The sequence below is a fragment of the Pseudorca crassidens genome, chromosome 9 (assembly GCF_039906515.1).
Source record: "Pseudorca crassidens isolate mPseCra1 chromosome 9, mPseCra1.hap1, whole genome shotgun sequence".
Lineage (NCBI taxonomy): Eukaryota > Metazoa > Chordata > Mammalia > Artiodactyla > Delphinidae > Pseudorca > Pseudorca crassidens.
Window position 1 is genome coordinate 98,674,814 of NC_090304.1, and position 24,905 is coordinate 98,699,718.

A 24,905-nucleotide genomic window follows, 5' to 3' on the forward strand; every position below is an offset into this window, starting at 1 on the left:
CCAAAAGACATCTTTTTGGTGAAGCAGATGTCCAGCAATGGAATTATTAAATACCTGTCTTATTTTACCAACACCCTCAGACTTTACAAAGTGATTCGCTCTTGGGTATGGGGGAAAAAATTCCTCTAAAATGAGGCAGGGAATAGCTCCTCTTCACAAGCCCTGCGATGACCCTGAACAGCTTCTTTCATCAGGCTCTCTCTTATTGACAGGGCTTAATAGGGGTACTAGTTTCTGGTAGGGCTGGTCTTCTGAATTGGCACCATTCAATAAGCATTAAGGTGGTAAATGACACACACCTCCCCAATAATTCTCTGAAATTGAGGTGGGATACTTGGTTCTTTTTCTTTTTTTTAAAGGCTTTTTGAAGACTCTTGCCTTGAGTCTTAACTAATAAGAAAATCTCAACTTGATTTTCTCTGATTTATGCCTTGGTAGCAGTGAGTCTGAATTACTTTTTTTTCCTTTTTCATCCATTACCATTGGTGATGTGGAGAACTTTCTTGGTTCCAGGTAAGTTCTTGGTTCCAGATAATCCAGATAATCTTGGGCCAAACAGACTTCTAGTGAATTCCACTAACCCCACCTTAGAATAGGCAAGTATAAATTTCTGAGTATAGGCTAATTCATTATACATTTCTTTGAACTCAATTTAGTATAACTGTATAGTTTTTCTACTGCATACAAGTGCTGCAGGGTGACAAAGAGTCGTGATTCCAGGCTTCAAGGTATTTTATGCAGGTAGAAATAATTTTTTTATAAATATGTAATTTATTGTCCTTGGAAAAGTCATTGGATAAGTAGTCAGGAGACTACTTTCTGGGGGGGGGGGGCCGTACCACAGATGCTGAGGCTGCATGACTTTTAGAAAGTTGCATCAGCTCTCTTTGTCTCAACTTTCTTTTTTCTAATAGTAGGGTATTGGGCAAGTTGATCTCCAAGCGCTCAGTTCTGATATTCCTTAAACAGATCTCTATGGTTCATATTGTTATCCCTGCTCATGTCTTCTGGCATTAAGAATACCCTCCCTATTTCCTTTCTGCTTTAAATTTTTTATCCTTTACTAGAAGGATATATAACCCCAAAAAGGTTAAGAATTACTGCAGTGAACATTCTCCCTGATCAATGAAAGGAAATGATGTCCTGAAGATGTATGGGAGTGTGTTGAATCTATAGATGACTGGGGAGAATTGAAATCTTAACAATATAGGTCTTCCAATGCATGAATATGATACACATCTCCATTTATTTAGATATTTGATTTCTTTCACAGTGTTTTTCAGTTTTTAGCAAACAGAGTTAGAACATATTTTTAGAAACACTTATACCCAAGTATTATACGGTGTTTTTTTTTGCTGATTTTGTAAGTGGTCTTTTGAAAATATTCAATTACCAATTATCTATTACTAGTATGTAGACATAAAATTGCTTTTTTAAAATATTAACCTGAAACCTTCCTAAATCACATATTGATTCTAGTAGTTTTCAAATATCATCTGTGAATAGAAATAGTTCCTACCTTCCAATATTATGCACCTTTTCTTTCTTTCTTTATCTTTTTTTACCTTATTGACTGGCTAGGACCTTCAGTATGATGTTGAATAGGAGTAGTGGTAGAGGATATCCTTGCCTTGTTCCAAAGCTTAGGAGGAAAGCATTCAGTCTGTTACCTTTAAGGTTTTTTTGTTTTTGTTTTTTGCTAAACATCTTTTATCAGGCTAAGAAAGTTTCCTTCTCTTTTTAGTTTGTTGAAAATTTTTATCATGAAAGAATGTTGCATTTTGTTAAGTGCCTTTTGTACATATTTTAAGGTTATCATGTATTTTCCCTTTTAGTCTATTGATATAGTGAATTACATAGATTTATATTTGACTATTGAGCCAGTCTTGGATTTCTAAGATAAATCTCTCTTGATCATGATGTATTATCCTTTATATATATATATATATATATATATATATATATATATATATATATATAAATATATAATTTTGCGGTACGCGGGCCTCTCACTGTTGTGGCCTTTCCCATTGCAGAGCACAGGCTCCGGACGCACAGGTTCAGCGGCCATGGCTCATGGGTTGGAGAGTATTTCCATTGCTTCTGTTTTTGGAAGAACTTGGGTAGAATTTATATTATTTCTTCTTTTAATTAAAATTTATATATAGATAATAACATCCCTGATTTGGTTTTGTCTGATATTTCCTCATGGTTGGATGTAGGTTATGCATTTGGGGAAGAAAAAACCATGAAAGTAACTTTGTCTCTCTCTTTGTGCACCATATCAAGAGGTACATAATGTCCATTTTTCCCTTTGCAGGTAATGTTAATTTTGCCCACTTGGTTGAAGTAGTATCTGCCAGTCTCCTCAACTGTAAGGTTACCTATTTTCCCTATTTCATGTGTTTTGAGTTTTTTGATGCTATTTTAATGCTATTTTTAAACTATCATTTTCTGATTGTTGATGGTATATAGAAATTCAGTTGATTATAGTAAATTAAACTTGTATCCATCAAAAAAGAATGTCAAAATATATACTTCATTACTTTTTCATGCTTTATTTCATTGGTTCTATATTCCAGAAATATATCAGATTCTAGTGCACTTTTTTTTACCCTTTTAATGAGAGTGCCTCCAGTATTTCATCATTAAGTAGATTGAAATATGATCTTGGTTTGATATGTTTATTTTGTTAATTAAGTCTGACTTTGCAAAGGTTTGTTTCTATCTTGGATAGATTTAGAAGTTTATCAAATTACTTTCCAACATTTATTTTTAACTGTTTTACTGAAATACAATTCACATACCATACTATTTGAAGTGCAGAATTCAATGGTTTTTAGTATACTCACTGAGTTCTGCAACCATCGCCAGAATCTAATTTTAAACTTTTTCATCACTCCAAAAAGAAACTCCATGCCCATTAGTGGTCACTCCCCATTTCACCTCCCACTATCCTCTGGCAATCATTAATCAACTTTCTGTCTCTATAAATTTGCCTATTCTGGGAATTTAATATAAATGGACTCACATAATATATATTTTTTGTGTCTGTTTTTTTTCACTTAGCATAATGGTTTTAAAGTTCATTCATGTTGCAGCATGTATCAGTACTTCATTTCCTTTTACTCTCAAATAATACTTCATTGTATGGATATACTACAGTTTGTTTATCCATCTATCAGTTGATGGACATTTGGGTTGTTTCTACTTTTTGTTTATGCTGCTTTGATATTCATATATGTCATTGTGTAGGCATATGTTTTTCTTTCTTGAGTATATACCTAGGAGTGGAAGTGCTGGGTCATATGGTAACTGTATGTTTAACCTTTTGAGTTTTCTAGACTAAAGCATCCTTCCCGTTTTTTTTTTAACTTTTTATTTTATATTGGAGTATATTTGATTAACAATGTTGTATTAGTTTCCAGTGTACAGCAAAGTGATTCAGCTATACATATACATGTGTATATTCTTTTTCAAATTATTTTCCCATTTAGGTTGTATCCTTCCCATTTTAAATTCTGCCTAGAAATGGATGAGAGCTCCAATTTCATTCACATTCTTATCTGTCTTTCTGATTTAGCCATCCTAGTGGTTATGCAGTGGTAGTCCCTTATCAAATATCTGACCTGCAAATATTTTCTCCCATTCTGTGGGTTTGTCTTTTCACTTTCTTGATGATTTCATTTGCAGCACAAAGGTTTCTTTTTAATTTTGATCAAGTCTAACTTTATCTAGTTTTTTTTCTTTTGCTGTCTGTGCTTTTGGTGTTATTCTGAAAAAGTCATTGCCTAACCCAAGGTCATGAAGATTTACTCTCTTTTTAAAAAGAGTTTTATAGTTTCAGTTCTCATATTCATGTCTAAGCTCTATTTTGAGTTAATTTTGTGTATGGTGTAAGGAAGAGGTCCAATTTTATTCTTTAACATGTAGATATTAATTTCTTTCAGAACCATTTGTTGAAAAGACAATTATTTCCCCATTTAAATCTCAGCATCTTTGTCTAAAATCAATTGGTCTTCACTGTAAGGGTGTACTTCCAGCTTCTCAGTTCTATTCCATTGATGTATATGTCTATCTTTATGCCATTACCACACTGTCTTGATTACTGTAGCTTTGTAGTATGCTTTGGAATCAAGAAGTGTAGGTCCTCCAGCTTTGTTCTTTTTTTCAAGATTGTTTTGTTTATTCTTGGTCTTCAAAAATTATTGATGTAATAAATTATACAGTGAATGTTCTGACAATGATCATTATTGAAACCATAAAGGAAAAAATTAGGATATTTAACTACAAAAATCTGTATGTGAAAAAGCACTGTAAATCAATCTGAAAGACAAAGTATAAAAGTATTTGCAAATTATGTGAAAGACAATGGGTCAATATACTTAATTTATAAAGCACTGCAGTAAGTTAACTAGTAAAGTTAATGTCGTAAGGAACATGAAAGCATTCAAAGTTAGAAATAGCATAAGAAGTGAACAGATAATTTATTAAAGAAATTCCAATGGCTAATAAGCTTAGACAAAAAGTTCAAGTACATAATAATAAAAGAAATTGGTATTAAAACAACAAAATATTTTTTTTTTCATCTTTCCAATAAGTAAGTGAATATATTTTTCAGTGATAATAATCAATGTTGGTAAGGACTATTTAAACAGAAACTCAGGTCTTGTTGCTGGCAGGTGAAAATTATAGTCACCTCACTGGAGGGTGATTTGGCAGTGCTTATAGAGAGGCATATATGCTCACCTTCTTTGATCAAGTAATCGCATTTCAAAGTATTTGTATTGAAAAAACATCAGAGATTTTCACAGAGATTTATGTACAAATACAACACAGTGTTAGGTGTTATAGTGAAAAATTGGAAAATATAATGGTTGACAAAAGCTGAATAATCAAATAATTGTGGTTTAGTTATATAATTAGATACCTTGGAGACATTAAAAATAAATAGTTCAAAGTAAATTTATGAGACAAATGCTCCTGATTTAATATATTTTTAGGAGCATTTTGTCTCACCTGTAGTATTTGGTGGTACACAACTACAAATGCTTTCATTTTTCTCCATTTATTACCTTCAATTATAGTTTATAGTTTATTATATCTGAAGAAAGTCTTCATAATCTGGGGCTTTAAGTCAGCTAAAGCCATGTGACAAGTCGACTTCAATTGGCTATATTTGAAAATATCTTCAAGAGTTGTATGATCTAAGTAATTACTGAAAAAAGCAAAAATCCCAATAAACTCAAAGGTCTTTGTTTCTAGGTTATGCAGACCAACTCTTCCATGAAAAAAATTTTAAATATCGATAATCCAAAAAGAGAAGCTGAATATGGAGGTTTCTTTTGCCCCAAGGGTGTCCTTGCTCATGTAAACTATTGTTTTGATGTGAGGTGTGGGGTATAGAAATAAAACCCAGAGCCCAAAAAGGGAGGAGTCTCACAGAAGACAATATATGGTGATCCTGGGCTGGTGGTACTCCTGGCCACCTGGCAGAAGAAAATGCAGATATTCTATGGAGAAGGCCTGAGATCATTCCTACAATATTTTTTTCAAGTACAAAGACTAGCAGGCTGTCAGAGATAACTAAGCCAACAAACAAACAAACAAAACACCAAACTGACATGAATAAGAATGAACAGAAACAAAACAAGTTGGGAAAATTCATGTAAAGATTGAGATATTGGAATATCAGACACAACCTATAAAAGAGCCATGTTTTATATACTTCAAGAAACAAGATAAGTTTGGAATGGCTTCAAGCAATAGGATACCATAAAAAAATGATATCACAAATTTGATGGAAAACCAAGTAGAAAACTCCTAGAAATACAAATGCCATAACTTAAATTAAAATCTCAATGGTTGAGCAACAGATTAGCCACAACTGAAGAAAGAATAATTAGCAAACTGGAAGATAGGCCAGAAGAAATTATACAATATGCAATATTAGGCAACAAAAAGATAGAAAACACAGAAGAAAGAGTAAGAGACATTTAGGACAGAGTAAGAAGGGCTAAGAACTTTAATATCTCTCCAAAAAAGGAGAAGAGAGAAAATGGGAGAGAGGCAATATTTGAAGAGATAATTGCTGAGAATTTTTTAGAACATCTGAAAAAACGAAGTCACAGTTTTAAAAGGCCCAATGAATCTCAACAGAATAAATAAAAAACTCCTACACCTACACACATCATAGTAAAACTGCACAACATCAGAAACAAAGAGAAAAATCTTAAAAACAGAGAAAAAAGATATATGATCTTCAGTTAGTCTGAAGTTGACTTCTCAGTAGCAAAAATGGAAGCCAGAAGGTAGTGAAATATTATTCTCAATTTTATGCAGTAGCTACCAACTGTGTATACTTTATTCAGGAAAAGTATCTTTCAAGATTGAAGTAAATAAAGATATTTTCAAATAAACAAAAACTGACTTTGTCACTGGCACACCTTCTCTAAAGGATATTCTAAAATGTATTCTTCATGCAGAAAGGAAATTGATTTTAGGTAGAATTTCTAAAATGCAAGAAAGAAGAGTAAAGAAAAAGTAAATATGTGGTAAAATTAATTTGTGTAAAACAAAAATAATATTGACTCATGACAAAAAAAAATCATAGATTTTAAAACATTACAACATCAGTATATACATTTGAGGAAAAAAGTTATAATGTCCACAGACCTTTCTATTGCCCAGGAGGAGGGTAGAGGTATTAGTTTTAGATTTTTAATTGTTAGCTTATCTACTTGTAGGAAAGAAATCTAGTATGTAACTTCCAAACACGGGAAAGAAATGAAATGATAAAATGTAATCTACTAAAAATTATTACGAAGGAGAGTGAGAGAAATAAGAACAAGAAGGACAAAATAAGCAAAATAAAGCAAAAATAAGATGTTAGGTTTAAATCCAAATATATCAGTGACTACATTAAATGGAAACAAGTTAAATTCTCCAAATTAAAACTAATTGAAATGTACACGTGTTTACAAGAGGAGCATCTAAAATGAATGATATAAAAAAGATTAAATTAAAACCTTGGAAAGAGAAATACCATGTAAATCATATAAATGCAAATCAGAAGTAGGAAATATATAGCTTTGTTAATATCAACAAAATATACTTTAATTTAGAAGGTAATAACAGATAAAGAGCATCTCTTTGGCATTGTTAGAGCTTAAATTCACCATGAATATATAACAAATTTCAATTCACATGTGCCTAATAACATAGTCTTACAAATATATGAAGTAAAAATGGACAGAACTACTAGGAGAAATGAACAAATCTACAATTAGAAAGATTTTAACTCTTCATAGTCATTAAATAAATAGAAAATATGTTTACTTATCTGGAGGGCGCCATCAAGCACAAAGTTCTTTAGATTTTGATGAAAAATACATATTCACAAATTAAGAGCAAGAAAAATGAAAATTCGAATCAACTCTTCAGTCTAAAAGAAAGATGTGCTTTTCTGAGAGTAGTCAAAGAATGAAAAACTTTTCATAATATTTCAAAAGAGGGGGTTCTGTGTTATAGCTGGGGTGTGTGAGAAGAATTGTTCTCAGTAGACGTCCAGGGCTCCAGAATTTCTACCTGGCCAGGATCTCTGGTTGTAAGGAACTCCAGTTAGCTATGGTGGAAAGTGTCTTGCTTCATGGGGAGGCAACCTCAAATAACTGTCTTCCTTGAATGATGGTCCATCTTTTAATCCTAGGAAAATGTTAAATGAAGTATAGAAATATTTAAGAGGCTAAAATCCATAATATTAATAATTTTATAATAACAAAGAATCTGCATATATAATACATTCCATATACTTTAAAATGTTTTATAGAACTTTTCTCTTAGATTAATTGCCTTATAACTTCAATTTAAACAATATAATTGAGTAATTAATTTAGACTTGCAGGTTTAAGTTGAGATGTTATGCAAAGTATTAGGCTATATAAGAAGATTTTAGGGGCACCATATTTTTAAATTATAAGAATTATTTAAGATGTATAAGAATTATTTAGTACTCATAAAGGTTCTGTTTGTGGAGTCATACAACTGAGTATTAGAAAGGAATCATAATATATTACAGCTACAAACTTAGCTTAACACAGTTAAAGTGTCTAATTAACTATATTCATAAATGGGAGCAAACATATTCATAAATGGGAGCAAACATTATTTATAGACACTTAAAAATTATTGTTAAAACTTATGACATGCAAATGATTCCATAAGATTTATAATTTGAACTTAATGAGGTGTTTGAGTTTATAAGTTAAATAAATTGTATATCAGTCAAAAATTTTAAACCAAAATTAATCTTTTCTATGTGCAGAAGCTCCCTCAAGAGCATTAAAACCCTTCATCTGAAAATGTTCAAATGTCTCTTTTTTGCCTCTTAACAATATCTTGGACAGATACTACTTCTGTTCATTTTCAGTTACTAGTAAATGCAGTCCCATCCAGTGAATTTAATTTGTTTTAAAATTTCAATTTAATTTCCAATTTAATGCTCATCTCCAATCCTCCCTGCCCCAGCAACAGCAAAGTTTTAGCCCAAAGCACTGTTTTTTTCCTTCTTCCTCTATCCATGCCATTGGAGCTTCCCCTACCGGCATGGTGGGGGAACTAGGTCTTCTGTCCCAAAGGAAAGGGAGAAAAAATGACACACACTCCCTGTGAGGCTCATGAACCATATTTATTTCTAGTCAATTCTTTCAATCCTAACCCAAATCTTTCTTCCTTTTAGTAATCATTTTATACGCCCACTAGTCTATACAGCATGTTGTTGTGTGTATGTATGCATGTGACATGATTGGGGCAGACAACTCTGAGGAAGTACTTGACTCCAAATAATTTTAGCTTTCTTTTGGAACCTGGGGTACTTGATTCCTCTTTTCCTCAGTATGATTTTCTAGCTGCCAATTAAAGGGCAATAGGAAGAAAACAGAATTTGAGCAAATGTTGACTATCTCTGAACAGTAGGATCATTGATCATTTTTACTTTTATGTTAAGAAGATTTTTAAAACTTGCATTCAAAATAGATATAAAACTTGAGCTCTTTTTATAATAGTCACAGAAATTGTATATATATTTGGTAAAGTATGAAAGCATTTTAACTTGAAGAGGAAGAACAACATTTTGTATACTTTGAAGTTGGAAGATGCCTTTTCTTGAATGTCTTCTGAAGAGACTCTTGTGATTTGCATCTTTGCACTCAGCATTCAAACATTCCCAAGGGTCTAAAGTGCCTTTCAGGGATCTGAGGTGATTATTTTTGAGAAGGAAACTGTGAGGGGAAACTTCTAATGGGACACAAGGAAGCAAAGTAGTGATATCCTGACTGAAGGGCTAGCAGGTTGAAGGCAAAGGCTGAAGTGTCCTTGAAAGGAGCAGCTAAGTCAGCTTCTCCAGGCTTCTCTTCATCAGGGTAAAGGATGTGGAAGAATCAAATTCATGGTCTGACAGGAGTAGAAATTTGAAAGCAGAAAGAATGGGATGAGGACAATAAGCACACCTAATATGTCCCTGCAAATTTCTCATCTCCTGTGGATGGACTCCATGATGTGAGGGTTACTTCCTGTCTTGTTTTTCAAGTGTCTTGTGATCCACACTAAGGGGGGCTGGAGGAGAGACACAGGGACTGGCTGATGTCAGAGGATAAAAGAGAATGACATGTCAGCAACACAAACATTAGTTTCTGCTTCTGACTGGCTCTGAGTGTGAAAATGTCAGAACTGGGCTCTGCCCTGAGATGCTGAGGAGGTGTGATGTTAGTGCCGATGACACAGATGGAGTCAGCAAGAAGCTTTGGCAGCAGACTCTCCAGCACAGCTCTAGCCTTCTTTTGGGGCCTGTGATGGCCAGAGTAGCTGTTACAGAGATGTCTGAACAAAGCTTCACCCCTAATCTTGTGGTTTCCAGTTGTAGATCCAGCTGTTCAAGAAGCTGGTGTGAGCTGATGCCTAAAGTTAGAATTTGTCCAACACTTTGAGGGAGCATTGGGTTGTAGTGGGGAAAGTACTCAACTCTAAATTAGAATTGTCTGATTACTTCACCATCTCCTTCCTCACACTGTGAATGCCTTGAGGCAAGAATAACATTCACTATCTTTGTATCACCTGGCACAAAATAAGTGGTCAGTAATAGCTTTAAAAGTAATGAGTAAACTTCCTAAGAGGTGGCAATGGTTGAAATATTGGCTTTCAAATTTACTCTATGCAGTATCTGTGGCATTGCTATTTTCCTTCTTTGAAAACCCCTTGGGGAAGTCATTTGGTATTATCAAAATTTTGGGGAAAAAATGTGATATATTTTGGTCTTCCACGTAGTCACTTACCAGAGTCATAAAATTGCCTCATACTAAGAATAAGTGTTAGTCTTTTTTGCACTGACAGTGTAAGGGATGGGCCAGTTGATCAGCTTTAACCTAACAACAGGCCACACAGTCCAACTTGTCAACATTAATGTGTATTCAAAAGTCACATTCAGAGAATTTTCCATTGGGGGGAATTTGAAAGCTGTGACTCTTACGGAAATAAAAATAATGCCACTGGGCTGATTACTTTGTACACCCCTGCTCCATTCCTAAGGGTTGGAAGTTAACACTTCCCAAACCACTAAAAAAAAAAAAAAAAAAAAAAAATTTTTTTTTGGTGGGAGAACATCAATAATTACTGACTAGGAGAAACTCCTCTCTTCTCCCTCCTCCTGTGACTACTTTGGGAATAAGGGTTTTTTCTCCTTAATAATCTCAAATGATTTGGTCACTATTTTTTTAAGTTAATTTTTATTTTATTTTGGAGTACAGCTGATTCAATGTTGTATTAGTTTCAGGTGTATAGCAAAATGATTCAGTTATACATATACATATATCCATTTTTTTCAGATTCTTTTCCCATATGAGTTCTTACAGAATATTGAGTAGAGTTCCCTGTGCTATACAGTAGGTCCTTGTTGATTATTTTATATATAGGAGTATGTATATGCTAATCTCAAATGCCTAATTTATCCCTACCCCCAACCTTCCCCATTTGGTAACAAGAAGTTTGTTTTCAGAGTCTGTGAGTCTGTTTCTGTTTTATAAATAAGTCCATTTGTATCACTTTTTTAGATTCCACATAGAAGTGATATATAATATTTGTCTTTGACTAACTTACTTCACTTGGTATGATAATCTCTAGGTCCACCCATGTTGCTGCAAATGGCATGATTTCATTCCTTTTTTATGGCTGAGTAATATTCCATTGTATATATGTACCAAAACTTCTTTATCCATTCCTCTGTTGATGGACATTTAGGATGCTTCCATGTCTTGGCTACTGTAGATAGTGCTGCAATGAACATTGGGGTGCATGTATCTTTTCGAATTATGGTTTTCTCCAGATATATGCCCAGGAGTGGAATTGCTGGATCATATGTGTCACCATTAATGGTATTATGCTATGGTTTCTCAGGAACAGCAAGGACTAGCACTCATAGGTAGAGTAGTCAGCAACTTCATAATGCCTTTGGTCTTGAAGTGAGTCTTCAGCCTTGACCAGACAAAGCTGATGAACTGTGTCACGGAATTGCTCCTTTAACTGTACTCTGATTACACAGTGAGACTGGGAAGAGATAATGAGAGTTGAGAAGAGGTGTTGCAAGTCTAAACAGTGGATAAAATTCCAGAAGCCAAGGCTTCAAGGAGAAAAAGAAATGTGTCAGATCTTGGTACATTAAATTCTTCTTGCAGAAGCAAGAAGAACTACAACCCTGCAGCCTGCAGAACGAAAACCACAATCGCAGAAAGATAGACAAAATGAAAAGACAGAGAACTATGTCCGAGATGAAGGAACAAGATAAACCCCCAGAAAAACAACTAAATGAAGTGAAGATAGGCAACCTTCCAGAAAAAAGAATTCAGTGTAATGATAGTGAAGATGATGCAGGACCTCGGAAAAAGAATGGAGGCAAAGATCAAGAAGATGCAAGAAATGTTTGACAAAGACCTAGAAAAATTAAAGAACAAACAAACAGAGATGAGCAATACAATAACTGAAATGAAAAATACACTAAAAGGAATCAATAGCAGAATAACTGAGGAAGAAGAATGGATAAGTGACCTGGAAGACAGAATGGTGGAAATCACTGCCATGGAATAGAATAAAGAAAAAAAGAATGAAAAGAAATGAAGACAGCCTAAGAGACCTCTGGGACAACATTAAATGCACCAACATTCACACTGTAGGGGTCCCAGAAGGAGAAGAGAGAGAGAAAGGACCCGAGAAAATATTTGAAGAGATTATACTTGACAACTTCCCTAACATGGGAAAGGAAATAGCCACCCAAGTTCAGGAAGCAGAGAGAGTCCCAGGGAGGATAAACCCAAGGAGAAACATGCCAACACACAGTAATCAAACTGACAAAAATTAAAGACAAAAATTATTAAAAGCAACAAGGGAAAAATGACAAATAACATGCAAAGGAATTCCCATAAGGTTAACAACTGATTCCTCAGCAGAAACTCTACAAGCCAGAAGGGAGTGGCATGGTATATTTAAAGTGATGAAAGGGAAGGACGTACAACCAAGAATACTCTACCTGGCAAGGATCTCATTCAGATTTGATGGAGAAATCAAAAGCTTTACAGACAAGCAAAAGCGAAGAGAATTCAGCACCACAGAACCAGCTCTACAACAAATGCTAAAGGAAATTCTCTAAGGGGAAACACAAGAGAAGAAAAGGACGTACAAAAACAAACCCAAAACAATTAAGAAAATGTTAATAGGAACATACATATTGATAATTACCTTAAATGTGAATGGATTAAATGCTCCAACCAAAAGACACAGGCTCGCTGAATGAATATAAAAACAAGACCCATATATATGCTGTCTACAAGAGACCCACTTCAGACCTAGGGACATATACGGACTGAAAGTGAGGGAATGGAAAAATATACGCCATGCAAATGGAAATCAAAAGAAAGCTGAAGTAGCAATACTCATATCAGATAAAATAGACTTTAAAATAAAGAATGTTACAAGAGACAAGGAAGGACACTGCATAATGATCAAGGGATCAATCCAAGAAGAAGACATAACAATTATAAACATATATGAATCCAAAATAGGAGCACCTCAATACATAAGGCAACTGCTAACAGCTATAAAAGAGGAAATCAACAGTAACACAATAATAGTGGGGGACTTTTACACCTCACTTACACCAATGGACAGATCATCCAGACAGAAAATTACTAAGGAAACACAAACTTTAAATGACACAATAGACCAGATAGATTTAATTCATATTTATAGGACATTCCATCCAAAACCAGCAGATTACACTTTCTTCTCAAGTACACCCGGAACATTCTCCAGGACAGATCACATCTTGGGTCACAAATCAAGCCTCAGTAAATTTAAGAAAATTGAAATCATATCAAGCATCTTTTCTGACCACAACTTTATGAGATTAGAAATAAATTACAGGAAAAAAATGTAAAAAACACAAACACATGGAGGCTAAACAATATACTACTAAATAACCAAGAGATCACTGAAGAAGTCAAAGAGGAAATCAAAAAATAACTAGAGACAAATGACAACAAAAACATGATGACCCAAAACCTATGGGATGCAGCAAAAGCAGTTCTAAGAGGGAAGTTTATAGCAATACAAGCCTATCTCAAGAAACAAGAAAAACCTCAAATAAACAATCTAACCTTACACCTAAAGGAACGAGAGAAAGGAGAACAAAGAAAACCCGAAGTTAGTAGAAGGAAAGAAATCATCAAGACCAGAGCAGAAATAAATGAAATAGAAACAAAGAAAACAATAGCAAAGATCAGTAAAACTAAAAGCTGGTTCTTTGAGAAGATAAACAAAATTGATAAACCTTTAGCCAGACTCATCAAGAAAAAGGAGGAGAGGACTCAAATCATTAAAATTAGAAATGAAAAAGGAGAAGTTATGATGGACACTGCAGAAATACAAAGCATCATAAGAGACTAGTACAAGCAAATCTATGCCAGTAAAATGGACAAGCTGGAAGAAATACACAAATTCTTAGAAAGGTATAACCTTCCAAGACTGAACCAGGAAGAAATAGAAAATATGAACAGATCAAACACAAGTAATGAAATTGAAACTGTGATTAAAAATCTCCCAGCAAACAAAAGTCCAGGACCAGATGGCGTCACAGGTGAATTCTATCAAACATGTAGAGAAGAGCTAACACCCATCCTTCTTAAACTCTTCCAAAAATTTGCAGAAGAAAGAACACTCCCAAACTCATTCTACAAGGCCACCATCACCCTGATAGAAAATCAGACAAGGATACTACAAAAAAAAGAAAATTACAGACCAATATCACTGATGAATATAGATGCAAAAATCCTCAGCAAAATACTAGCAAACAGAATCCAACAATACATTAAAAGAATCATACACCATGATCAAGTGGGATTTATCCCAGGAATGCAAGTTTTCTATAGTATACACAAATCAATGATACACCATAATAACAAATTGAAGGATAAAAACCATATGATCATCTCAATAGATGCAAAAAAAGCTTTTGACAAAATTCAACACCGATTTATGACAAAAACTCTTCAGAAAGTGGGCATAGAGGGAACCTACCTCAACATAGTAAAGGCCATATAAGACAAACCCAGAGCAAACATCATTCTCAATGGTGAAAAACTGCAAGCATTTCTTCTAAGATGAGGAACAAAACAAGGATGTCCACTATCACCACTATTATTCAACATAGTTTTGGATGTCCTGGCCATGGGAATCAGAGAAGAAAAAGAAAATTGGAAAAGAAGTAAAATTGTCACTGCTTGCTGATGACATGATATATGTATATAACAATCCTAACGATGCCACCAGAAAACTACTAGAGCTGTTCAATGAATTTGAGTAAAGTTGCAGAATACAAAATTAATGCAAGAAATCTCTTGCATTCCTATACTCTAACAACAAAAGATCAGAAAAAGAAATTAAGGAAGCAATCCCACCATTTCAACAAAAAGAATAAAATACCTAGGAATAAACCTACCTAAGGAGGTAAAAGACCAGGAGTCAGAAAACTCTAAGACACTGATGAAAGAGATCAAAGATGACACAAACAGATGGAGAGATATACCATGTTCTTGGATTGGAAGAATCAATATTGTGAAAATGACTATACTACTCAAAGCAATCTACAGATTCAATGCAATCCCTATCAAATTACCAATGGCATTTTTCACAGAACTAGAACAAAAAATCTTAAAGTTTGTATGCAGACACAAAAGTCCCCAAATAGCAAAAGCAATCTTGAGGGAAAAAGCGGAGCAGGAGGGATCAGGCTCCCTGACTTCAGACTATACTACAAAGCTACAGTAATCTAGACAATATGGTACTGGCACAAAAACAAACATTTAGACCAATGGAACAGGATAGAAAGCTCAGAGATAAACCCGTGCAGCACCTACAGTCACCTAATCTATGACAAAGGAGGCAAGAATATACAGTGGAGAAAAGACAGCCTCTTCAATAAGTGATGCTGGGAAAACTGGACAGCTACATGTGAAAGAATGAAATTAGAACACTCCCTAACACCATACACAAAAATAAACTCAAAATGGGTCAAAGACCTGAATGTAAGGCCAGACACTATAAAACTCTTAGAGGGAAAACACAGGCAGAACACTCTTTGACATAAATCACAGCAAGATCTTTTTTGACCCACCTCCTAGAGTAATGGAAATAAAAACAAAAATAAACAAATGGGACCTAATAAAACTTAAAAGCTTTTGCACAGCAAAGGAAACTATAAACAAGACAAAAAGACAACCCTCAAAATGGGAGAAAATATTTGCAAATGTACCAACAGACAATGGATTAATCTCCAAAATATATAAACAGCTCATGCAGCTCAATATCAAAAAAACAAACAACCCAATCAGACAATGGGCAGAAGACCTAAACAGACATTTCTCCAAAGAAGACACACAGATGGCCAGGAGGCACATGAAAAGCTGCTCTACATCACTAATTATCAGAGAAATGCAAATCAAAGCTACAGTGAGGTATCACCTCACATCGGTTAGAATGGGCATAGTCAAAAAATCTACAAACAGCAAATGCTGGAGAGGGTGTGGAGAAAAGGGAACCCTCTTGCACTGTTCGTGGGAATGCAAATTGATACAGCCACTATGGAGAACAGTATGGAGGTTCCTTAAAAAACTAAAAATAGTATAACCATATGACCCAGCAATCCCACTACTGGGCATATACCCAGAGAAAATGATAATTCAAAAAGACGCATACACCCCAATGTTCATTGCAGCACTATTTACAATAGCCAGGTCATGGAAACAACCTAAATGTCCATTGACAGACGAATGGATAAAGAAGCTCTGGTACATATATACAATGGAATATCACTCAGCCATAAAAAGGAATGAAATTGGGTCATTTGTAGCGACGTGGATGGACATAGAGACTGTCATACAGAGTGAAGTCAGTCAGAAAAACAAATATTGTATATTAATGCATATATGTGTAATCTAGAAAAATGGTACAGATGAACTGGTTTGCAAGGCAGAAACAGTGACATAGATGTAGAGAACAAACATATGGACACCAAAGGGGGAAACGTGGAGGGATGAACTGGGAGATTGGGATTGACATATACACACTAATATGTATAAAATAGATAACTAATAAGAACCTGCTGTATAGCACAGGGAACTCCATTTTGCTCTATAGTAGAAACTAACAGAACATTGTAAAACAACTATACCACAATTTTAAAAAAAATTAATGAGATAATGCTCTGTTTTAATGGTCCTTCTGAGTCAATACCAAAGAGTCATCCTCGAGACATTTTATGACAGTCAGGAAAATGGATGCTTTTTATCCATGAGACCGGCTCTTAGTATAAGCAAATTTGTGGAGATGAAATGGATTCTACAGGTAAAACATTACAACTGTATTTTAAAGCAGAGGACACACAGGACCAGAGCTTGTAAATGGCTTGTCCACTACTTAGTGCTCAGGTTATGATAAGAATCTAGTTTTCCAGTCCATTACTTCATTCATAGTGCTTGCTGATTTCCACCTTACAAAAAAGGTTCATAACACTGCACAGATTTAAAAAAAAAATCAGTGTGATATTTATTCTCTCAAAAGGCAGGAGGTGGAAGTGTGAGAGGCAGGTAGTGGCATAAACAAGGGTTTGATAATCTGGGTTTATGCTACTTCCTAGCTATATAACCCCAGGTAAATTTGAAAACCTCTTCAAACCTAAGCTTCCCTTTCTGTGAAGTGGGGATAATGAGTGTACCTATTTCAGGGTTATGAGATTTAAGTCAGATAGTGCACTGCAACGTGCCGAGCACAATTATCTTGTATACACGTATGAGATGATGACTCAGTGTGTCCTGATTTATGCATTTGTTGACCTGTATACAGTGAGCATCCTTCATCAGTCTCTTCTTCACTGTCATGCCCACAGTGGCCCCACACTTGCTCAGCACTTGTTGGCGGTCCTCTATTAACAAATTAATGATAATTGGACAACTGATAGGAAAGGTGAGTGATGACTTCAGATATTTACTGATGAAATAATAAACACTTAGAACTTTAGAATTGCAGTGGTCTTTCCAAGTTATGTAGCTCAGTTCTGTATGAGATGGAAAAGTCTTCTGCAGAATACTCCAGAGTTAAAAACAAATTAAAAAAATCCATCTAGATGTCTTAGTTCCCTTCCTCAATTCAGTCCAACCTTGTTAACGTCACAGCTAGCATTTACTGAGCACCTACTGTGTCCTAGGCACCGTATTATATTATGCTCCATATGTGTGTTCTCAGTGAATGCTCATCATAATCTTATAAAGTTCTGCCATTTTTGCCCCTTTTTAAAGATGTATAGACTGAGGTTCAGGGAGGTTAAACAATTTGCCTTTGGACACACAAGAGCACTATGACTTGAGGTATATTTGACTTCAAATTCTAAGCTCTCAACCACATCCCACACAAAGAATAAAGCCGAAATCATCCCCTCTGGATAATTCATCTGCCTCAATATGCCCGTTTCTGATCAATCAGTTAGATGAGATGCACTAAGGTTACTTTAAGGAGATTTCTCATGTAATGCCTTCCTTCTACCTGTGACAGATAGACATAACCTTGACTCATACTGTAACATCAAGCTAAAAAAAAACCCCAGGGTTTCCCAGGTGGCGCAGTGCTTGAGAGTCCGCCTGCCGATGCAGGGGACACGGGTTCGTGCCCTGGTCCAGGAAAATCCCACATGCTGCGGAGTGGCAGGGCCCGTGAGCCATGGCCGCCGAGCCTGTGCGTCCGGAGACTGTGCTCTGCAACGGGAGAGGCCACAACAGTGAGAGGCCACGTACTGCAATAAAAAAAAAAAAAAAAAAAAAAAAAAAACCCCAGACAAACAGTAACATAACTTTGCTTTTTTCTTTTTAACTGTATATTTACATTCATCATGCTTTTTTCCCTTGACTCTAAGGATGATGATGCCAAAGCATTGGGCAGAAATCCAAAGAGAAAATAATCTTGTCAATTACTTTGATTTTTCTAATTCTCCAAATATTTGACCTCAGGTAGCCCAAACATCCAGATAATTTACCAAAGCTGCATCTAAACACATGGTAACCAAACTGTTACTGAGCCATTTCGGCCAAATTGTTCAGCCCTGGCCCCAGAATGACTACAGAGTTTTGACCCTCGCTAATTCCACCACTGTATGATTGTAGCAAGAGGGCCCATCTGCCTGATTCAGTTCATTTCACCTTGCCTTATTTCCCTCCTTTGGGTTATTACATTCTGCTGCTATGTCTGTAGGCACAATCTGAGTTTTAATATTTCCATCCAGGGGTTTGGGTGAGGCAATCATGGGGAGAAATACTTCTCATCCCAGGGTTCCACTGACCCTACCCCTTGGAATGCTGCTTCCTCCCTGTGGGGTAATGAGACATTCTCTCTCCCAAACTCTGGCCTGATATTGAAAACCTTTCCCTCACATTCCACTTCAGCCCCATTTTTTCATGCTATGAAAACTGTTTAATCCTCTTCTTCATAGCGCTCTTTGCTTCCTTGCCTTTATCTGCCACAGTAACATGTCAAGATAAATCTTAACACAATCTCTTTTCTTTTCTTTGTGATTTTCTATCCTTGACATCAGGGTGAAGATATTTTTCTTTTAAAACAACTCTGGCAACTCTCTGCCCTTTTGTTCTGCTTGGATCTGAGCACCCTGTCATTTCTTTGTGGTCCTCAGTTTTATTTTTGCTCTGGCGTCACTGGAAATCATGGCGTCTCACTCAATAATGTTAGCTATGAGCTCTTATGAGCCAGTTTATCCTTCTCCCAGACAACTGCAGAAGAAACTCAAATTCCTCTGATGTTGCTGCATTTGGGCAGATCCTTGCAGCAGTGGAGGTTACTGATTGGATTTCAGCAACGTTCCCTCCCCATGTTTTCACCAACAAAGCTTTTCTTGCATTTTACTTCACTTGGACAGGGTCTCCTGGCTCTCTGCACCCTAGTTTAACATCCCTCAGTAACTGCTCAACTGCTCTTGAATACTTACGACCACCTCAGCCCTTCCTCAGAAGACCTTTTGGGTCCTGCATCCTGGGTTCCTTGGTTCCCCTTGGCCTGGCTCTTCTTCCTTCCCATGGGTTCGCAGCATGGAGCTCTGGAACAGCTGAAGGAGCATTATTTGGGTTGGAAGGAGGAGACCCTTCATGCTCTGTAGTAAATGTGTGACATTGGGCAAGTTATAGCACTTCCTTGGGCCTTTGTTTTTTCCTTCTAAACACATGGACTAGATCAGATTATCTTTAAGGGGCCCTTCCTGCCGGCTCCCAATTTCATACATTGTGAAATGTTGGGGTCTTTTGAAAGTCCTGGAATATACTGCTCAGTGGAAAGTTAGTCGAATCAGTTGGCTAACTAGTAGTCCATAATGATAACAATTACATTTTATCATGATGGACTAGTTAGTAGTCCATAATGATAACAATTACAATTACCTCGATTTCTGATGAAGTAGACTGATGATTTTTTATGACACTCTGGTTAATACCACCTTAAGACACTGAGTGATTTAACCAGTTTTGTTTACTACCGTCTCCAGCCATTTCATATTATTTGGCCCATCCCTGACTAATGAAAAAGAGTTTCATTAAAAAATTCATTCATTCACTCACTCACTTATTCCTTACTTTGTTCACCAAAGGACAGTGCTAGACATTTTCCATATCCTCAAAGAATTTATACTCAAGCTAACTTAATTTCATGGGTTAAACTCTGTCTAGAAGCAGGGTCAAAAATAACAATTCTTGTGGTATTTTGAAAAGCAGAAATTAAAAAAAACACTCGTGAAAGATGTGATCCAATTCATTGGGATCAATATTAGGGGTTTACTTGGAAAGATTTGCCTCAATAGAATCTCAATTAATATGCTTTGAGTATGTTACTTTTTTATTGATTTGATGAGGAACTGGCTGAATAGGTGTGTAATTCTGACACTACAGAATATAAGCTATTTACCTTTCAGGTAGATTTTTCTTAGACCTCTTCAAAAATAGAAAGGGGAATTCAGTAGAAAATATATGTGAAAATGTCCATTGACAGTAAAGCGTCACTATTATTATCATCTAAGCTGCCAGGATTTGGTAGTGGGGGAATAAAACTGTCAGATATGCCTGCAGAGTGTTAATCAATTACTCAACTATGGGGACAGAAGTCTGACCCATGTGTGCATCACCTGGTTCAAAAGATATACTTCTCTCCTTGGATAAAGGACAGCTGCTTAGTGTGGTGGCCTATATTGTAGAATTTGAGAGCCAACGTGATTTTGATGGGTCAACAGCACATTTTCAGCACATAACTTTGACTTTGAAGGAAATGATCCAAACATGAGAGAGAAATGAAATAAGATCATTGGAAAGACATCAGGTGAAAATACTCCTTGCCTAAGTAGAGAGTAAGAAAATAACCACATGATAATTATAATCTTGCAAAAATAAAGCACAATTAAGCCCCCACTGTCTCTCTTTCCACCCCCCACCTCCCCCCATCCTATGCGTATCTTGCCATAATCCTGGGCTAGGATTTCTCCACTCAGCCAGGCACACCCAGAGCTAATTTTGCTGACTCCTGCTTCTGAGCCTGTGTCCCCATCTTTTCTCAACAGCTGGAATGTCCTCTTTATTTCTAGTCATGTCTCTGCAACTCACGCTCTCCTAAAAGAACTCTGCAGGACATTCCTCCAAACTATTGCTTTTTTTGGATCTTGGAGCATCCTTCACAGATATTTGTCTCCTCTTGCCCCTAGACTTTAAGTTCTTGGAGAGGGAGAATCATCCCACCTCTTTATCTTTCCTTACCACATCTAGTCCTTTCTGTCCTGTCTTTTGAGCAGTTGGTGGGCAATATTTTTGACAGAGAAACAGTCTTCTGAGTAGAGCAGTTAAGTTTCAGCAAGATACAATCCCAGGCTATTCAGTGCCTTACAATGCCTGCCTATAGAAAGGAAAAGACATTTTGGGGTGACATTTGATCCCCTCATCGACTAGAAACACAAAGGAGTCTAAACGTCAACCAGGTTTTAGGTTACTTACAGGCAAGTTTTCTACTTCAGTGATTTCAGAAATCGGGTGGATTGTTCTTTGTCTCAGAAAGAATTCATTTTTGAGATGCTGATGGCCTCAGCTCTGGCTGGTGGCCAGCTTCAGGAAGTGTGGTTCACAAGCCGTCAAGGACTGTGCATACTCCACATTCCTTGGGTAATGCAATTCTGGACCCAAATCGATTCCAGAAGTCTGATCTTCCAAGAGGGGCCAATGCTCTGAGCTTGTTGAACAGTCCCTCCAGGCCACCCCCTGCCCAGCACCCAATCAGCCTGGAAGGGTTAAAGCAGCCAATCAAGGAGCTAAGCGAGCAGTTTGGTGAGACCAAAGTTGCAGGGATCTGAACAAGTTGATGAGCTTGGCAGTTTGTGTTTGAAGAATTTGTTTCATGTTTTGGATAAAGTCTGGGAATTTATCCTTCAAAATTCCTTAGATTTAGTAACATGTCAATGCACTGTGTTAATGCAAGGAGTTTTTCTTTTTTCTTTTCTTTCTTTCTTTTTTTTAAGGTTAAAAGCCGCCTTCCTTTTTAAGTATGAGTAATCCATCCAAATCCTGCCTAAGGGAACAAAAGGGGTGCCGGTAATTTTCTCTTTCACAAAATGCAGAGACTTCCTCTCTGTCCTCTCCAAGTACTATTCTATGAACTGAAGGGAAATTACACTCCTCACCATTGAAAAAGAGATTATGCAAAACGAGAAGGTAAAGCCAATCACCATAATACAAATACAAATACCAGCTTAATTCTTGCATTGCAGAGCCCTGTGCCTTTTCTTTCCAGATGCGGGTGTATAAACACATCTACCTTTTTTTTTTTTTTTTTTAAGTTCTATTATCTGGTATTTTTAAGAGCTCACACAAAATAGAATCCTCAGTAGGACATCATACGCTCCAACTCGGTACTCCAGATCTTACAAAACTCTCTTCTTTCTCTTAAACAGAGAGCATCTCCAGACAGTCTCCTCACTAGGGGCACCAAAACTCAAGGGTTGCTATTTCAGGTAGAAATTAACCAAATGGAAAATGATGAGAGGCAGAGGTGGAGTAGACTATCCCAAACAAAAGTAATAGTTGGATAACATTGAATTTGGGGAATTATAAGCAGCTCAAAATGATCTGATATCTAATAGTTACCACTCACAAAATAGTATGTGCGAAGCTCTGGGCAAAGTGCATTGCGTACATTATCTTTTACCTTACAGGCTTTGTGAAGACACCTCTAGTTATAAATATGGTCACTGAAATTGAGAGTGGGTAAATCATTTGTTCAAAGGCCAGACATTTAGTAAGGGATAGATACGGCATTCATACCCAGGTATATCTGGTTTCAACACTACTGGGGGTGAGGATTCTACCTGTGGAGTTCTGCAGAAGTCAGATGCCAGACAAGGGAATGTGGAATTTATCCTGTAGGCAATATATGATGGGAAGAGAATAAAGTTCTTTGGGAGGAAGGCATGATTAGATTAGTGTTTTAGAAAGATAAGTTTGTTGGCCACGTGTAGGATAAATTGGAAGGGGGTGATTCCATATTTTTATTTAGTACTCATATTATTCTACTTTATATTAAAGTCGGCAGTTTTTGCAATTACTTTTCTGGTGGATAGGGACTATGTTTAATTCTTTATCTCTCTCACAACATATGGGAATGAATGAATGAATGAAAGAATGAATGCAATTTTAACTCAGAAAATTTCTGTGTACAGCAAGGAGACCAAATAGCCACTTACCAGACTCCATTTGCTGACCCCTAAAACTGTCATCAATATAAATGAACAACTGGCACTAACTTTGGGAAGAAGCCTTATGAAGTATGAAAATACAGCTAATATTAGGAGAAAGAGTACTGAAATGAAAAATAAAACCTTAGTCTTTAGGAGACTTGGATTTGAATCCTAGGTCTACCATTTGTTATGTGTGCTTAAGCAAGTCTCTTCATCTTTCTGAGCTAGAATTTTCTCATCTCTGTAATGAGAGTAATCTTTGAGGAAAGCACTACTGATTCAGACAAAGCATAAGGGGGGATTCCGGATACGTGTAATGCTTGATTTCGTGATCTAGACAATGGTTATATGAGTGCATTCATTCTGTGAAAAGTCATCAATTCCACATTTATGTGTATATTTTTCTGTATGAGTTTTATATTTCAATAAGAAAGTTTATTACAAAAAATAAAATCAGGAAAGTTGGATCTAACCTTATTTATTGTTTTTCCAGTTTGGGTGCTCAGTGGTCATAACTATTGATTCTTGACAGAAATAAAAGTATAGATATTGTCATGTCAAAACACAAATATCATGAGAAACTAGTCCATGAACTCTCTGGAGAAGCTGTTTAAAGAATGAAAAAGAAATAAACTGGAATAGAGGGACTGCTGGTTAAACACGGCAGAATGACCAAAAGTGTTTGGTACCACTTCTCAAACCTCACTAAAAGGGCAGTAAACAAATGTAAAATGCACAAACCTACTATGACGAAGGAAACAAGGAAGTAAATGTCATAAAAGTCAATAATATTTTAAAATTTATTTTTATTATTATTTTTAGTTTGAACTAGTTTAAGATTCATGAGAAGTTGCAAAAATAGTAGAAAAAAATTTCACCCAGCTTTCTGCAATGAGAACATCTTATATAACATAGTATATTGTGAAAATCAGGAAATTGACATTGGTATAATACTATTACTCAAGTACAGATCTTATTTGAATTTCACCATTTTGCATTCTCTCTCTCTCTCTCTCTTTTTCTCTCTCCTCTCTCTCCCTTTCTTTCTCTTTTTGTTTTGTTTAGTTTTCTGTTCTTTGGTGTGTAGTTCTATGAAATTTTATATGTCTAGATTTTATGAATACTTACCACACTCAGAATACAGAACTATTCCATCACTATGAAGAAATTTTTTAATGTTACAATTAGTCACACCTCTTCCTCACTTCCTGACAACCACTGATCTATTCCCTTGCACTATAATTTTGTCATGTTGAGAATATTATATAAATGAAATTATATAGTGTATAAATCTTTGACATTGGCTTTTTTTCCCAATCAGCATAATACCTTTGAGTTCTATCCAAGTTGTTGCATGTATCTATAGTTTGTTCCTTTTATGCTGAGCAGTATTCCATGATATGAATGTACCAATTTCTTTATCCATTCACCTGTTCAAGTAAATTTGTGTGTTTTCCAGTTTGGGGCTATTATAAATAAAGTTGTACAATAAACATTTGTGTACAGGTATTTGTGTAAACATAATTTTTCATTTCTCCAGGATAAATAC

The 24,905-nt window shown here is 35.8% G+C and overlaps 2 long non-coding RNA genes across 4 annotated transcripts in view; one reads left to right on the plus strand and one right to left on the minus strand.

The window, feature by feature from the left end:
• Window positions 1-24,905, plus strand: part of LOC137230976 (uncharacterized) — a 268,957-nt gene that overhangs the window by 149,924 nt on the left and 94,128 nt on the right. The window lies entirely within an intron of this gene.
• Window positions 4,248-23,611, minus strand: LOC137230973 (uncharacterized). Of its 2 annotated transcripts, none has more exons than XR_010946323.1 (3): window positions 21,624-23,611; window positions 19,586-19,747; window positions 4,248-18,382 (listed from the first exon to the last, which is right to left on the minus strand). It is a non-coding gene; the product is annotated as an uncharacterized lncRNA (long non-coding RNA). The 2 variants fall into 2 exon arrangements; XR_010946322.1 differs by having other exon boundaries at window positions 4,248-18,344; window positions 21,624-23,605.